Raw genomic sequence first — 12,076 nt, 5'->3', positions numbered from 1 at the left:
GCTGGCCCGGAGAACCGGACCGGCCCAGGACCCCGCTCCCGCCCCCGGCCATGGCGAAACAGCGGAGGGTGGGCTTTTTCCGGAGGGAGCTGTGGAGAGACACAGAGGCAGACAGGTGGCTGCGGCGCAGATGGGCGCTGGTTGGGTTGGCCACGGGCAGGTCGAGGGCCTCGCGGGCCTCACGATCTTCACCCGGGCCTGCAGCGGAGTCTGGGTCCGGGCCAGCCACCCCGGGAGAGGCTGGGGTGCGGCTGCCTTCCAGGGCCGCCTTCTGGCGGCATGTCCACCCAGACCGGCTGGGTGGGCCCCCTCTGGCGCACGCTGTGTTGCGAGAGGCCTGAGTAGATGAGGCCTGCAGCAGTGCCCGGCGGGAGCAGCGGAAGCCTTGAGCACCGGCGATGACAAGAAAAGGCAGATCGGGGGGCAAAAAATACTACAGCACCTAGTATTCCCAGGTGGTCTCCCATCCAGGTAGTAAACAGACCCGACCCTGCTTAGCTTCCGAGGTCAGACGAGATGGGGTGCGTTTAGGGTGGTATGGCCGTAGAAGGCAGCGGGGGCCACGGGGTGACTCTTGAGGCTCAGCTTAGCTGGTGCTGGCGAATTACCACCAGTCCGGCGACCAGCCCTCTGCTGCACGGCCCTGCTGCCTGCCCAGGCAGGCGACAGGAGGCCTCGGGGACCCGGAGGTGGCAGAGTCTTGGGCGACCTTGCAGCCCTGTTCGGGCGGGAACCTCCGGACCCGTAGGCGCTTGACGCTCCACCTCAGATCCCGCTCGACGCTCACAAGGACGTGGCCTCAGAGGCTTAAGGGCCAGTGGCCTGCTGTCCCTTGGGCATTACACAACCTGTCCACCCTCGCAGTTCTAGGAGCAGCCCAGCCATGGCCGGGCCGGCCTTCCTGCTCGACGGCAGTTGGCCCAAAGCCACTGGGATCCACCGTTGGGCTGCCACGGCCTCTTAGCCCCAGCAAACTACCCTTTCAGCCACGCCACCCGCCAAGCACAGTTCCGATGCCTGGAGGTCAGCCGACCTGGAGAACCAGTCACGGCCCACGACCCCGCTCCTGCCTCCAGCCGTAGCGAAACGGCAGAGGGTGGGCTTTTTCCGGAGGGAGCTGTATAGAGACACACGGGCAATTAGGTGGCTGCGGCGTGGATGCGCGCTGGTGGGGACGGCCAGTTGTAGGTCGAGGGCTTCGCGTGCCTCACGGCCTTCACCTGGGCGTGCGGCGCAGTCTGGCTGCGGGCCAGCCACCACGGGAGCGGCTGGTTTATGGCTATCTTCCAGGGCCGCCTTCTGGCCGCATTTCCATCCAGACCTGCGGGGAGCGCCCCCTCCAGAGCACGCTGTGTTGGGAGGGCCCTGAGGAGGTGAGGCCTGCAGAGGCGGAGGCGGCATCAGCCGTGGGCGCCTAAAGGAGAATTTATAGTGGGAGGCAAAAAAGCCTACAGCACCTGGTATTCCCATGTGGTCTCCCATCCAAGTACTAAGCAGGCCCGACCCTGCTTAGCTTCCAGGATCAGACGATATCGGGCGCGTTCAGGGTGGTATGGCGGTAGAAGGCTGCGGGGGCCACGGGGTGCCTCTTGAGGCTTAGCTTCCCTGGTGCTGGGGCTTGCCGACAGCCCGGCAGCCAACCCTCTCCGGCACGGCCCAGCCCGCCCACCAAGGCAGGCGACAGGAGGCCTCGGGCACCCGGGATTGGCGGACTCGTGGGAGACCTCGCAGCTCAGGTCAGGCGGGACCCTCCAGGCCCATAGGAGCTTGGCCCTCTGCCCCAGATCCCGCTTGACGCCCACAAGGACGTGGCCCCGGGGGCTTAAGGGCCCGTGGCCCACGGTCCTTTGGGCATTCGCCACCCTGTCTGCCCACACAGTTCTAGGTGAAGCCCGGCCGCGGCCAGGCTGGCCCTCCTGCCCGACGGCAGTTGGCCTGAAGCCACTGGGAGGCACCATTGAGTCGGCAAGACCCCTTAGACCCAGCAAGGCCACCCTTGCCCCTCCGCCAAATGCTGAGCAAAGTTCCCTGCACCCGGTGACCGGCCGGCCCGGAGAACCATTCCCGGCCCACGACCCCACTCCCGCCCCCGGCCGTGGTGAAAGAGTGGAGTGTGGGCTTTTTCCGGAGGGAGCTGTGGAGAGACACACGGGCAGACGGGTGGCTGCGGCGTGGAGGGGCGCTGGTGTGGTCGGCCAGGTGCAGGTCGAGGGCCTCGCGGGCCTCACGATCTTCACCCGGGCCTGCGGCGGTGTCTGGGTCCGGGCCAGCCACCCCGGCAGCGGCTGGCGTGCGGTTGCCTTCCAGGGCCGCCTTCTGGGGGCATGTCCAGCCAGACCGGCGGGGATGGCCCCCTCCGGCGCACGCTGTGTCGGGAGAGGCCTGAGTAGATGAGGCCTGCAGCAGTGCCCGGCGGGGGCAGAGGAAGCCTTGAGTACCGGCCACTACAAGAAAAGGGCAATCGGGGGGCAAAAAATACTACAGCACCTAGTATTCCCAGGTGGTCTCCCATCCAGGTAGTAAACAGACCCGACCCTGCTTAGCTTCGGAAATCAGACGAGATGGGGTGCGTATAGGGTGGTATGGCCATAGAAGGCAGCGGGGCCCACGGGGTGCCTCTTGAGGCTCAGCTTACCTGGTGCTGGCAAATTACCGCCAGTCCGGCGACCAGCCCTCTGCAGCACGGCCCTGCGGCCCGCCCAGGCAGGCGATAGCAGGCTTCGGGGTCCGGGTGTGGTGGAGTCTTGGACGCTCTAGCAGCTCAGTTCTGGCGGGAACATCCAGGCACATAGGCGCATGGCGAACCGCCCCAGATCCCGCTCGACGCTCACAAAGACGTGGCTCTGAAGGCTTAAGGGTCCGTGGTCCACGGTCCCTTGGGCATTCCCCACCCTGTCCACCCACGCAGTGCTAGGTGCAGTCCAGCCGCGGCCGGGCTGGCCCTCCTGCCTGAAGGCAGTTAGCCCAAAGCCACTGGGAGCCACCATTGATGCGGCACGGCCCCTTGGACCCAGCAAGGCCACCCTTGCCCACACGCCACCCGCTGAGCACAGTTCCCAGCGCATGGTGGCCGGCTGGCCCGGAGAACCGGACCGGCCCAGGACCCCGCTCCCGCCCCCGGCCATGGCGAAACAGCGGAGGGTGGGCTTTTTCCGGAGGGAGCTGTGGAGAGACACAGAGGCAGACAGGTGGCTGCGGCGCAGATGGGCGCTGGTTGGGTTGGCCACGGGCAGGTCGAGGGCCTCGCGGGCCTCACGATCTTCACCCGGGCCTGCAGCGGAGTCTGGGTCCGGGCCAGCCACCCCGGGAGAGGCTGGGGTGCGGCTGCCTTCCAGGGCCGCCTTCTGGCGGCATGTCCACCCAGACCGGCTGGGTGGGCCCCCTCTGGCGCACGCTGTGTTGCGAGAGGCCTGAGTAGATGAGGCCTGCAGCAGTGCCCGGCGGGAGCAGCGGAAGCCTTGAGCACCGGCGATGACAAGAAAAGGCAGATCGGGGGGCAAAAAATACTACAGCACCTAGTATTCCCAGGTGGTCTCCCATCCAGGTAGTAAACAGACCCGACCCTGCTTAGCTTCCGAGGTCAGACGAGATGGGGTGCGTTTAGGGTGGTATGGCCGTAGAAGGCAGCGGGGGCCACGGGGTGACTCTTGAGGCTCAGCTTAGCTGGTGCTGGCGAATTACCACCAGTCCGGCGACCAGCCCTCTGCTGCACGGCCCTGCTGCCTGCCCAGGCAGGCGACAGGAGGCCTCGGGGACCCAGAGGTGGCAGAGTCTTGGGCGACCTTGCAGCCCTGTTCGGGCGGGAACCTCCGGACCCGTAGGCGCTTGACGCTCCACCTCAGATCCCGCTCGACGCTCACAAGGACGTGGCCTCAGAGGCTTAAGGGCCAGTGGCCTGCTGTCCCTTGGGCATTACACAACCTGTCCACCCTCGCAGTTCTAGGAGCAGCCCAGCCATGGCCGGGCCGGCCTTCCTGCTCGACGGCAGTTGGCCCAAAGCCACTGGGATCCACCGTTGGGCTGCCACGGCCTCTTAGCCCCAGCAAACTACCCTTTCAGCCACGCCACCCGCCAAGCACAGTTCCGATGCCTGGAGGTCAGCCGACCTGGAGAACCAGTCACGGCCCACGACCCCGCTCCTGCCTCCAGCCGTAGCGAAACGGCAGAGGGTGGGCTTTTTCCGGAGGGAGCTGTATAGAGACACACGGGCAATTAGGTGGCTGCGGCGTGGATGCGCGCTGGTGGGGACGGCCAGTTGTAGGTCGAGGGCTTCGCGTGCCTCACGGCCTTCACCTGGGCGTGCGGCGCAGTCTGGCTGCGGGCCAGCCACCACGGGAGCGGCTGGTTTATGGCTATCTTCCAGGGCCGCCTTCTGGCCGCATTTCCATCCAGACCTGCGGGGAGCGCCCCCTCCAGAGCACGCTGTGTTGGGAGGGCCCTGAGGAGGTGAGGCCTGCAGAGGCGGAGGCGGCATCAGCCGTGGGCGCCTAAAGGAGAATTTATAGTGGGAGGCAAAAAAGCCTACAGCACCTGGTATTCCCATGTGGTCTCCCATCCAAGTACTAAGCAGGCCCGACCCTGCTTAGCTTCCAGGATCAGACGATATCGGGCGCGTTCAGGGTGGTATGGCGGTAGAAGGCTGCGGGGGCCACGGGGTGCCTCTTGAGGCTTAGCTTCCCTGGTGCTGGGGCTTGCCGACAGCCCGGCAGCCAACCCTCTCCGGCACGGCCCAGCCCGCCCACCAAGGCAGGCGACAGGAGGCCTCGGGCACCCGGGATTGGCGGACTCGTGGGAGACCTCGCAGCTCAGGTCAGGCGGGACCCTCCAGGCCCATAGGAGCTTGGCCCTCTGCCCCAGATCCCGCTTGACGCCCACAAGGACGTGGCCCCGGGGGCTTAAGGGCCCGTGGCCCACGGTCCTTTGGGCATTCGCCACCCTGTCTGCCCACACAGTTCTAGGTGAAGCCCGGCCGCGGCCAGGCTGGCCCTCCTGCCCGACGGCAGTTGGCCTGAAGCCACTGGGAGGCACCATTGAGTCGGCAAGACCCCTTAGACCCAGCAAGGCCACCCTTGCCCCTCCGCCAAATGCTGAGCAAAGTTCCCTGCACCCGGTGACCGGCCGGCCCGGAGAACCATTCCCGGCCCACGACCCCACTCCCGCCCCCGGCCGTGGTGAAAGAGTGGAGTGTGGGCTTTTTCCGGAGGGAGCTGTGGAGAGACACACGGGCAGACGGGTGGCTGCGGCGTGGAGGGGCGCTGGTGTGGTCGGCCAGGTGCAGGTCGAGGGCCTCGCGGGCCTCACGATCTTCACCCGGGCCTGCGGCGGTGTCTGGGTCCGGGCCAGCCACCCCGGCAGCGGCTGGCGTGCGGTTGCCTTCCAGGGCCGCCTTCTGGGGGCATGTCCAGCCAGACCGGCGGGGATGGCCCCCTCCGGCGCACGCTGTGTCGGGAGAGGCCTGAGTAGATGAGGCCTGCAGCAGTGCCCGGCGGGGGCAGAGGAAGCCTTGAGTACCGGCCACTACAAGAAAAGGGCAATCGGGGGGCAAAAAATACTACAGCACCTAGTATTCCCAGGTGGTCTCCCATCCAGGTAGTAAACAGACCCGACCCTGCTTAGCTTCGGAAATCAGACGAGATGGGGTGCGTATAGGGTGGTATGGCCATAGAAGGCAGCGGGGCCCACGGGGTGCCTCTTGAGGCTCAGCTTACCTGGTGCTGGCAAATTACCGCCAGTCCGGCGACCAGCCCTCTGCAGCACGGCCCTGCGGCCCGCCCAGGCAGGCGATAGCAGGCTTCGGGGTCCGGGTGTGGTGGAGTCTTGGACGCTCTAGCAGCTCAGTTCTGGCGGGAACATCCAGGCACATAGGCGCATGGCGAACCGCCCCAGATCCCGCTCGACGCTCACAAAGACGTGGCTCTGAAGGCTTAAGGGTCCGTGGTCCACGGTCCCTTGGGCATTCCCCACCCTGTCCACCCACGCAGTGCTAGGTGCAGTCCAGCCGCGGCCGGGCTGGCCCTCCTGCCTGAAGGCAGTTAGCCCAAAGCCACTGGGAGCCACCATTGATGCGGCACGGCCCCTTGGACCCAGCAAGGCCACCCTTGCCCACACGCCACCCGCTGAGCACAGTTCCCAGCGCATGGTGGCCGGCTGGCCCGGAGAACCGGACCGGCCCAGGACCCCGCTCCCGCCCCCGGCCATGGCGAAACAGCGGAGGGTGGGCTTTTTCCGGAGGGAGCTGTGGAGAGACACAGAGGCAGACAGGTGGCTGCGGCGCAGATGGGCGCTGGTTGGGTTGGCCACGGGCAGGTCGAGGGCCTCGCGGGCCTCACGATCTTCACCCGGGCCTGCAGCGGAGTCTGGGTCCGGGCCAGCCACCCCGGGAGAGGCTGGGGTGCGGCTGCCTTCCAGGGCCGCCTTCTGGCGGCATGTCCACCCAGACCGGCTGGGTGGGCCCCCTCTGGCGCACGCTGTGTTGCGAGAGGCCTGAGTAGATGAGGCCTGCAGCAGTGCCCGGCGGGAGCAGCGGAAGCCTTGAGCACCGGCGATGACAAGAAAAGGCAGATCGGGGGGCAAAAAATACTACAGCACCTAGTATTCCCAGGTGGTCTCCCATCCAGGTAGTAAACAGACCCGACCCTGCTTAGCTTCCGAGGTCAGACGAGATGGGGTGCGTTTAGGGTGGTATGGCCGTAGAAGGCAGCGGGGGCCACGGGGTGACTCTTGAGGCTCAGCTTAGCTGGTGCTGGCGAATTACCACCAGTCCGGCGACCAGCCCTCTGCTGCACGGCCCTGCTGCCTGCCCAGGCAGGCGACAGGAGGCCTCGGGGACCCGGAGGTGGCAGAGTCTTGGGCGACCTTGCAGCCCTGTTCGGGCGGGAACCTCCGGACCCGTAGGCGCTTGACGCTCCACCTCAGATCCCGCTCGACGCTCACAAGGACGTGGCCTCAGAGGCTTAAGGGCCAGTGGCCTGCTGTCCCTTGGGCATTACACAACCTGTCCACCCTCGCAGTTCTAGGAGCAGCCCAGCCATGGCCGGGCCGGCCTTCCTGCTCGACGGCAGTTGGCCCAAAGCCACTGGGATCCACCGTTGGGCTGCCACGGCCTCTTAGCCCCAGCAAACTACCCTTTCAGCCACGCCACCCGCCAAGCACAGTTCCGATGCCTGGAGGTCAGCCGACCTGGAGAACCAGTCACGGCCCACGACCCCGCTCCTGCCTCCAGCCGTAGCGAAACGGCAGAGGGTGGGCTTTTTCCGGAGGGAGCTGTATAGAGACACACGGGCAATTAGGTGGCTGCGGCGTGGATGCGCGCTGGTGGGGACGGCCAGTTGTAGGTCGAGGGCTTCGCGTGCCTCACGGCCTTCACCTGGGCGTGCGGCGCAGTCTGGCTGCGGGCCAGCCACCACGGGAGCGGCTGGTTTATGGCTATCTTCCAGGGCCGCCTTCTGGCCGCATTTCCATCCAGACCTGCGGGGAGCGCCCCCTCCAGAGCACGCTGTGTTGGGAGGGCCCTGAGGAGGTGAGGCCTGCAGAGGCGGAGGCGGCATCAGCCGTGGGCGCCTAAAGGAGAATTTATAGTGGGAGGCAAAAAAGCCTACAGCACCTGGTATTCCCATGTGGTCTCCCATCCAAGTACTAAGCAGGCCCGACCCTGCTTAGCTTCCAGGATCAGACGATATCGGGCGCGTTCAGGGTGGTATGGCGGTAGAAGGCTGCGGGGGCCACGGGGTGCCTCTTGAGGCTTAGCTTCCCTGGTGCTGGGGCTTGCCGACAGCCCGGCAGCCAACCCTCTCCGGCACGGCCCAGCCCGCCCACCAAGGCAGGCGACAGGAGGCCTCGGGCACCCGGGATTGGCGGACTCGTGGGAGACCTCGCAGCTCAGGTCAGGCGGGACCCTCCAGGCCCATAGGAGCTTGGCCCTCTGCCCCAGATCCCGCTTGACGCCCACAAGGACGTGGCCCCGGGGGCTTAAGGGCCCGTGGCCCACGGTCCTTTGGGCATTCGCCACCCTGTCTGCCCACACAGTTCTAGGTGAAGCCCGGCCGCGGCCAGGCTGGCCCTCCTGCCCGACGGCAGTTGGCCTGAAGCCACTGGGAGGCACCATTGAGTCGGCAAGACCCCTTAGACCCAGCAAGGCCACCCTTGCCCCTCCGCCAAATGCTGAGCAAAGTTCCCTGCACCCGGTGACCGGCCGGCCCGGAGAACCATTCCCGGCCCACGACCCCACTCCCGCCCCCGGCCGTGGTGAAAGAGTGGAGTGTGGGCTTTTTCCGGAGGGAGCTGTGGAGAGACACACGGGCAGACGGGTGGCTGCGGCGTGGAGGGGCGCTGGTGTGGTCGGCCAGGTGCAGGTCGAGGGCCTCGCGGGCCTCACGATCTTCACCCGGGCCTGCGGCGGTGTCTGGGTCCGGGCCAGCCACCCCGGCAGCGGCTGGCGTGCGGTTGCCTTCCAGGGCCGCCTTCTGGGGGCATGTCCAGCCAGACCGGCGGGGATGGCCCCCTCCGGCGCACGCTGTGTCGGGAGAGGCCTGAGTAGATGAGGCCTGCAGCAGTGCCCGGCGGGGGCAGAGGAAGCCTTGAGTACCGGCCACTACAAGAAAAGGGCAATCGGGGGGCAAAAAATACTACAGCACCTAGTATTCCCAGGTGGTCTCCCATCCAGGTAGTAAACAGACCCGACCCTGCTTAGCTTCGGAAATCAGACGAGATGGGGTGCGTATAGGGTGGTATGGCCATAGAAGGCAGCGGGGCCCACGGGGTGCCTCTTGAGGCTCAGCTTACCTGGTGCTGGCAAATTACCGCCAGTCCGGCGACCAGCCCTCTGCAGCACGGCCCTGCGGCCCGCCCAGGCAGGCGATAGCAGGCTTCGGGGTCCGGGTGTGGTGGAGTCTTGGACGCTCTAGCAGCTCAGTTCTGGCGGGAACATCCAGGCACATAGGCGCATGGCGAACCGCCCCAGATCCCGCTCGACGCTCACAAAGACGTGGCTCTGAAGGCTTAAGGGTCCGTGGTCCACGGTCCCTTGGGCATTCCCCACCCTGTCCACCCACGCAGTGCTAGGTGCAGTCCAGCCGCGGCCGGGCTGGCCCTCCTGCCTGAAGGCAGTTAGCCCAAAGCCACTGGGAGCCACCATTGATGCGGCACGGCCCCTTGGACCCAGCAAGGCCACCCTTGCCCACACGCCACCCGCTGAGCACAGTTCCCAGCGCATGGTGGCCGGCTGGCCCGGAGAACCGGACCGGCCCAGGACCCCGCTCCCGCCCCCGGCCATGGCGAAACAGCGGAGGGTGGGCTTTTTCCGGAGGGAGCTGTGGAGAGACACAGAGGCAGACAGGTGGCTGCGGCGCAGATGGGCGCTGGTTGGGTTGGCCACGGGCAGGTCGAGGGCCTCGCGGGCCTCACGATCTTCACCCGGGCCTGCAGCGGAGTCTGGGTCCGGGCCAGCCACCCCGGGAGAGGCTGGGGTGCGGCTGCCTTCCAGGGCCGCCTTCTGGCGGCATGTCCACCCAGACCGGCTGGGTGGGCCCCCTCTGGCGCACGCTGTGTTGCGAGAGGCCTGAGTAGATGAGGCCTGCAGCAGTGCCCGGCGGGAGCAGCGGAAGCCTTGAGCACCGGCGATGACAAGAAAAGGCAGATCGGGGGGCAAAAAATACTACAGCACCTAGTATTCCCAGGTGGTCTCCCATCCAGGTAGTAAACAGACCCGACCCTGCTTAGCTTCCGAGGTCAGACGAGATGGGGTGCGTTTAGGGTGGTATGGCCGTAGAAGGCAGCGGGGGCCACGGGGTGACTCTTGAGGCTCAGCTTAGCTGGTGCTGGCGAATTACCACCAGTCCGGCGACCAGCCCTCTGCTGCACGGCCCTGCTGCCTGCCCAGGCAGGCGACAGGAGGCCTCGGGGACCCGGAGGTGGCAGAGTCTTGGGCGACCTTGCAGCCCTGTTCGGGCGGGAACCTCCGGACCCGTAGGCGCTTGACGCTCCACCTCAGATCCCGCTCGACGCTCACAAGGACGTGGCCTCAGAGGCTTAAGGGCCAGTGGCCTGCTGTCCCTTGGGCATTACACAACCTGTCCACCCTCGCAGTTCTAGGAGCAGCCCAGCCATGGCCGGGCCGGCCTTCCTGCTCGACGGCAGTTGGCCCAAAGCCACTGGGATCCACCGTTGGGCTGCCACGGCCTCTTAGCCCCAGCAAACTACCCTTTCAGCCACGCCACCCGCCAAGCACAGTTCCGATGCCTGGAGGTCAGCCGACCTGGAGAACCAGTCACGGCCCACGACCCCGCTCCTGCCTCCAGCCGTAGCGAAACGGCAGAGGGTGGGCTTTTTCCGGAGGGAGCTGTATAGAGACACACGGGCAATTAGGTGGCTGCGGCGTGGATGCGCGCTGGTGGGGACGGCCAGTTGTAGGTGGAGGGCTTCGCGTGCCTCACGGCCTTCACCTGGGCGTGCGGCGCAGTCTGGCTGCGGGCCAGCCACCACGGGAGCGGCTGGTTTATGGCTATCTTCCAGGGCCGCCTTCTGGCCGCATTTCCATCCAGACCTGCGGGGAGCGCCCCCTCCAGAGCACGCTGTGTTGGGAGGGCCCTGAGGAGGTGAGGCCTGCAGAGGCGGAGGCGGCATCAGCCGTGGGCGCCTAAAGGAGAATTTATAGTGGGAGGCAAAAAAGCCTACAGCACCTGGTATTCCCATGTGGTCTCCCATCCAAGTACTAAGCAGGCCCGACCCTGCTTAGCTTCCAGGATCAGACGATATCGGGCGCGTTCAGGGTGGTATGGCGGTAGAAGGCTGCGGGGGCCACGGGGTGCCTCTTGAGGCTTAGCTTCCCTGGTGCTGGGGCTTGCCGACAGCCCGGCAGCCAACCCTCTCCGGCACGGCCCAGCCCGCCCACCAAGGCAGGCGACAGGAGGCCTCGGGCACCCGGGATTGGCGGACTCGTGGGAGACCTCGCAGCTCAGGTCAGGCGGGACCCTCCAGGCCCATAGGAGCTTGGCCCTCTGCCCCAGATCCCGCTTGACGCCCACAAGGACGTGGCCCCGGGGGCTTAAGGGCCCGTGGCCCACGGTCCTTTGGGCATTCGCCACCCTGTCTGCCCACACAGTTCTAGGTGAAGCCCGGCCGCGGCCAGGCTGGCCCTCCTGCCCGACGGCAGTTGGCCTGAAGCCACTGGGAGGCACCATTGAGTCGGCAAGACCCCTTAGACCCAGCAAGGCCACCCTTGCCCCTCCGCCAAATGCTGAGCAAAGTTCCCTGCACCCGGTGACCGGCCGGCCCGGAGAACCATTCCCGGCCCACGACCCCACTCCCGCCCCCGGCCGTGGTGAAAGAGTGGAGTGTGGGCTTTTTCCGGAGGGAGCTGTGGAGAGACACACGGGCAGACGGGTGGCTGCGGCGTGGAGGGGCGCTGGTGTGGTCGGCCAGGTGCAGGTCGAGGGCCTCGCGGGCCTCACGATCTTCACCCGGGCCTGCGGCGGTGTCTGGGTCCGGGCCAGCCACCCCGGCAGCGGCTGGCGTGCGGTTGCCTTCCAGGGCCGCCTTCTGGGGGCATGTCCAGCCAGACCGGCGGGGATGGCCCCCTCCGGCGCACGCTGTGTCGGGAGAGGCCTGAGTAGATGAGGCCTGCAGCAGTGCCCGGCGGGGGCAGAGGAAGCCTTGAGTACCGGCCACTACAAGAAAAGGGCAATCGGGGGGCAAAAAATACTACAGCACCTAGTATTCCCAGGTGGTCTCCCATCCAGGTAGTAAACAGACCCGACCCTGCTTAGCTTCGGAAATCAGACGAGATGGGGTGCGTATAGGGTGGTATGGCCATAGAAGGCAGCGGGGCCCACGGGGTGCCTCTTGAGGCTCAGCTTACCTGGTGCTGGCAAATTACCGCCAGTCCGGCGACCAGCCCTCTGCAGCACGGCCCTGCGGCCCGCCCAGGCAGGCGATAGCAGGCTTCGGGGTCCGGGTGTGGTGGAGTCTTGGACGCTCTAGCAGCTCAGTTCTGGCGGGAACATCCAGGCACATAGGCGCATGGCGAACCGCCCCAGATCCCGCTCGACGCTCACAAAGACGTGGCTCTGAAGGCTTAAGG

At 66.5% G+C, this 12,076-nt stretch overlaps 12 pseudogenes; all 12 read right to left on the bottom strand.

Annotated features, from left to right (window-relative positions):
• Positions 1-430: 430 nt before the first annotated feature.
• LOC132358212 (5S ribosomal RNA) lies at positions 431-549 on the bottom strand (annotated as a pseudogene).
• An 896-nt stretch (positions 550-1,445) lies between these two features.
• Positions 1,446-1,564, bottom strand: LOC132358407 (5S ribosomal RNA; annotated as a pseudogene).
• Positions 1,565-2,475: 911 nt separating this feature from the next.
• LOC132358617 (5S ribosomal RNA) lies at positions 2,476-2,594 on the bottom strand (annotated as a pseudogene).
• Positions 2,595-3,503: 909 nt separating this feature from the next.
• LOC132358734 (5S ribosomal RNA) lies at positions 3,504-3,622 on the bottom strand (annotated as a pseudogene).
• An 896-nt stretch (positions 3,623-4,518) lies between these two features.
• Positions 4,519-4,637, bottom strand: LOC132358406 (5S ribosomal RNA; annotated as a pseudogene).
• A 911-nt stretch (positions 4,638-5,548) lies between these two features.
• LOC132358616 (5S ribosomal RNA) lies at positions 5,549-5,667 on the bottom strand (annotated as a pseudogene).
• Positions 5,668-6,576: 909 nt separating this feature from the next.
• On the bottom strand, positions 6,577-6,695 carry LOC132358722 (5S ribosomal RNA; annotated as a pseudogene).
• Positions 6,696-7,591: 896 nt separating this feature from the next.
• LOC132358405 (5S ribosomal RNA) lies at positions 7,592-7,710 on the bottom strand (annotated as a pseudogene).
• A 911-nt stretch (positions 7,711-8,621) lies between these two features.
• On the bottom strand, positions 8,622-8,740 carry LOC132358615 (5S ribosomal RNA; annotated as a pseudogene).
• Positions 8,741-9,649: 909 nt separating this feature from the next.
• LOC132358711 (5S ribosomal RNA) lies at positions 9,650-9,768 on the bottom strand (annotated as a pseudogene).
• An 896-nt stretch (positions 9,769-10,664) lies between these two features.
• Positions 10,665-10,783, bottom strand: LOC132358404 (5S ribosomal RNA; annotated as a pseudogene).
• Positions 10,784-11,694: 911 nt separating this feature from the next.
• Positions 11,695-11,813, bottom strand: LOC132358613 (5S ribosomal RNA; annotated as a pseudogene).
• Positions 11,814-12,076: the final 263 nt, after the last annotated feature.

Source organism: Balaenoptera ricei, unplaced genomic scaffold (assembly GCF_028023285.1).
Source record: "Balaenoptera ricei isolate mBalRic1 unplaced genomic scaffold, mBalRic1.hap2 scaffold_149, whole genome shotgun sequence".
In the NCBI taxonomy this organism is placed as follows: Eukaryota; Metazoa; Chordata; class Mammalia; order Artiodactyla; family Balaenopteridae; genus Balaenoptera; species Balaenoptera ricei.
This window is presented reverse-complemented; position numbering and strand designations above follow the sequence as displayed.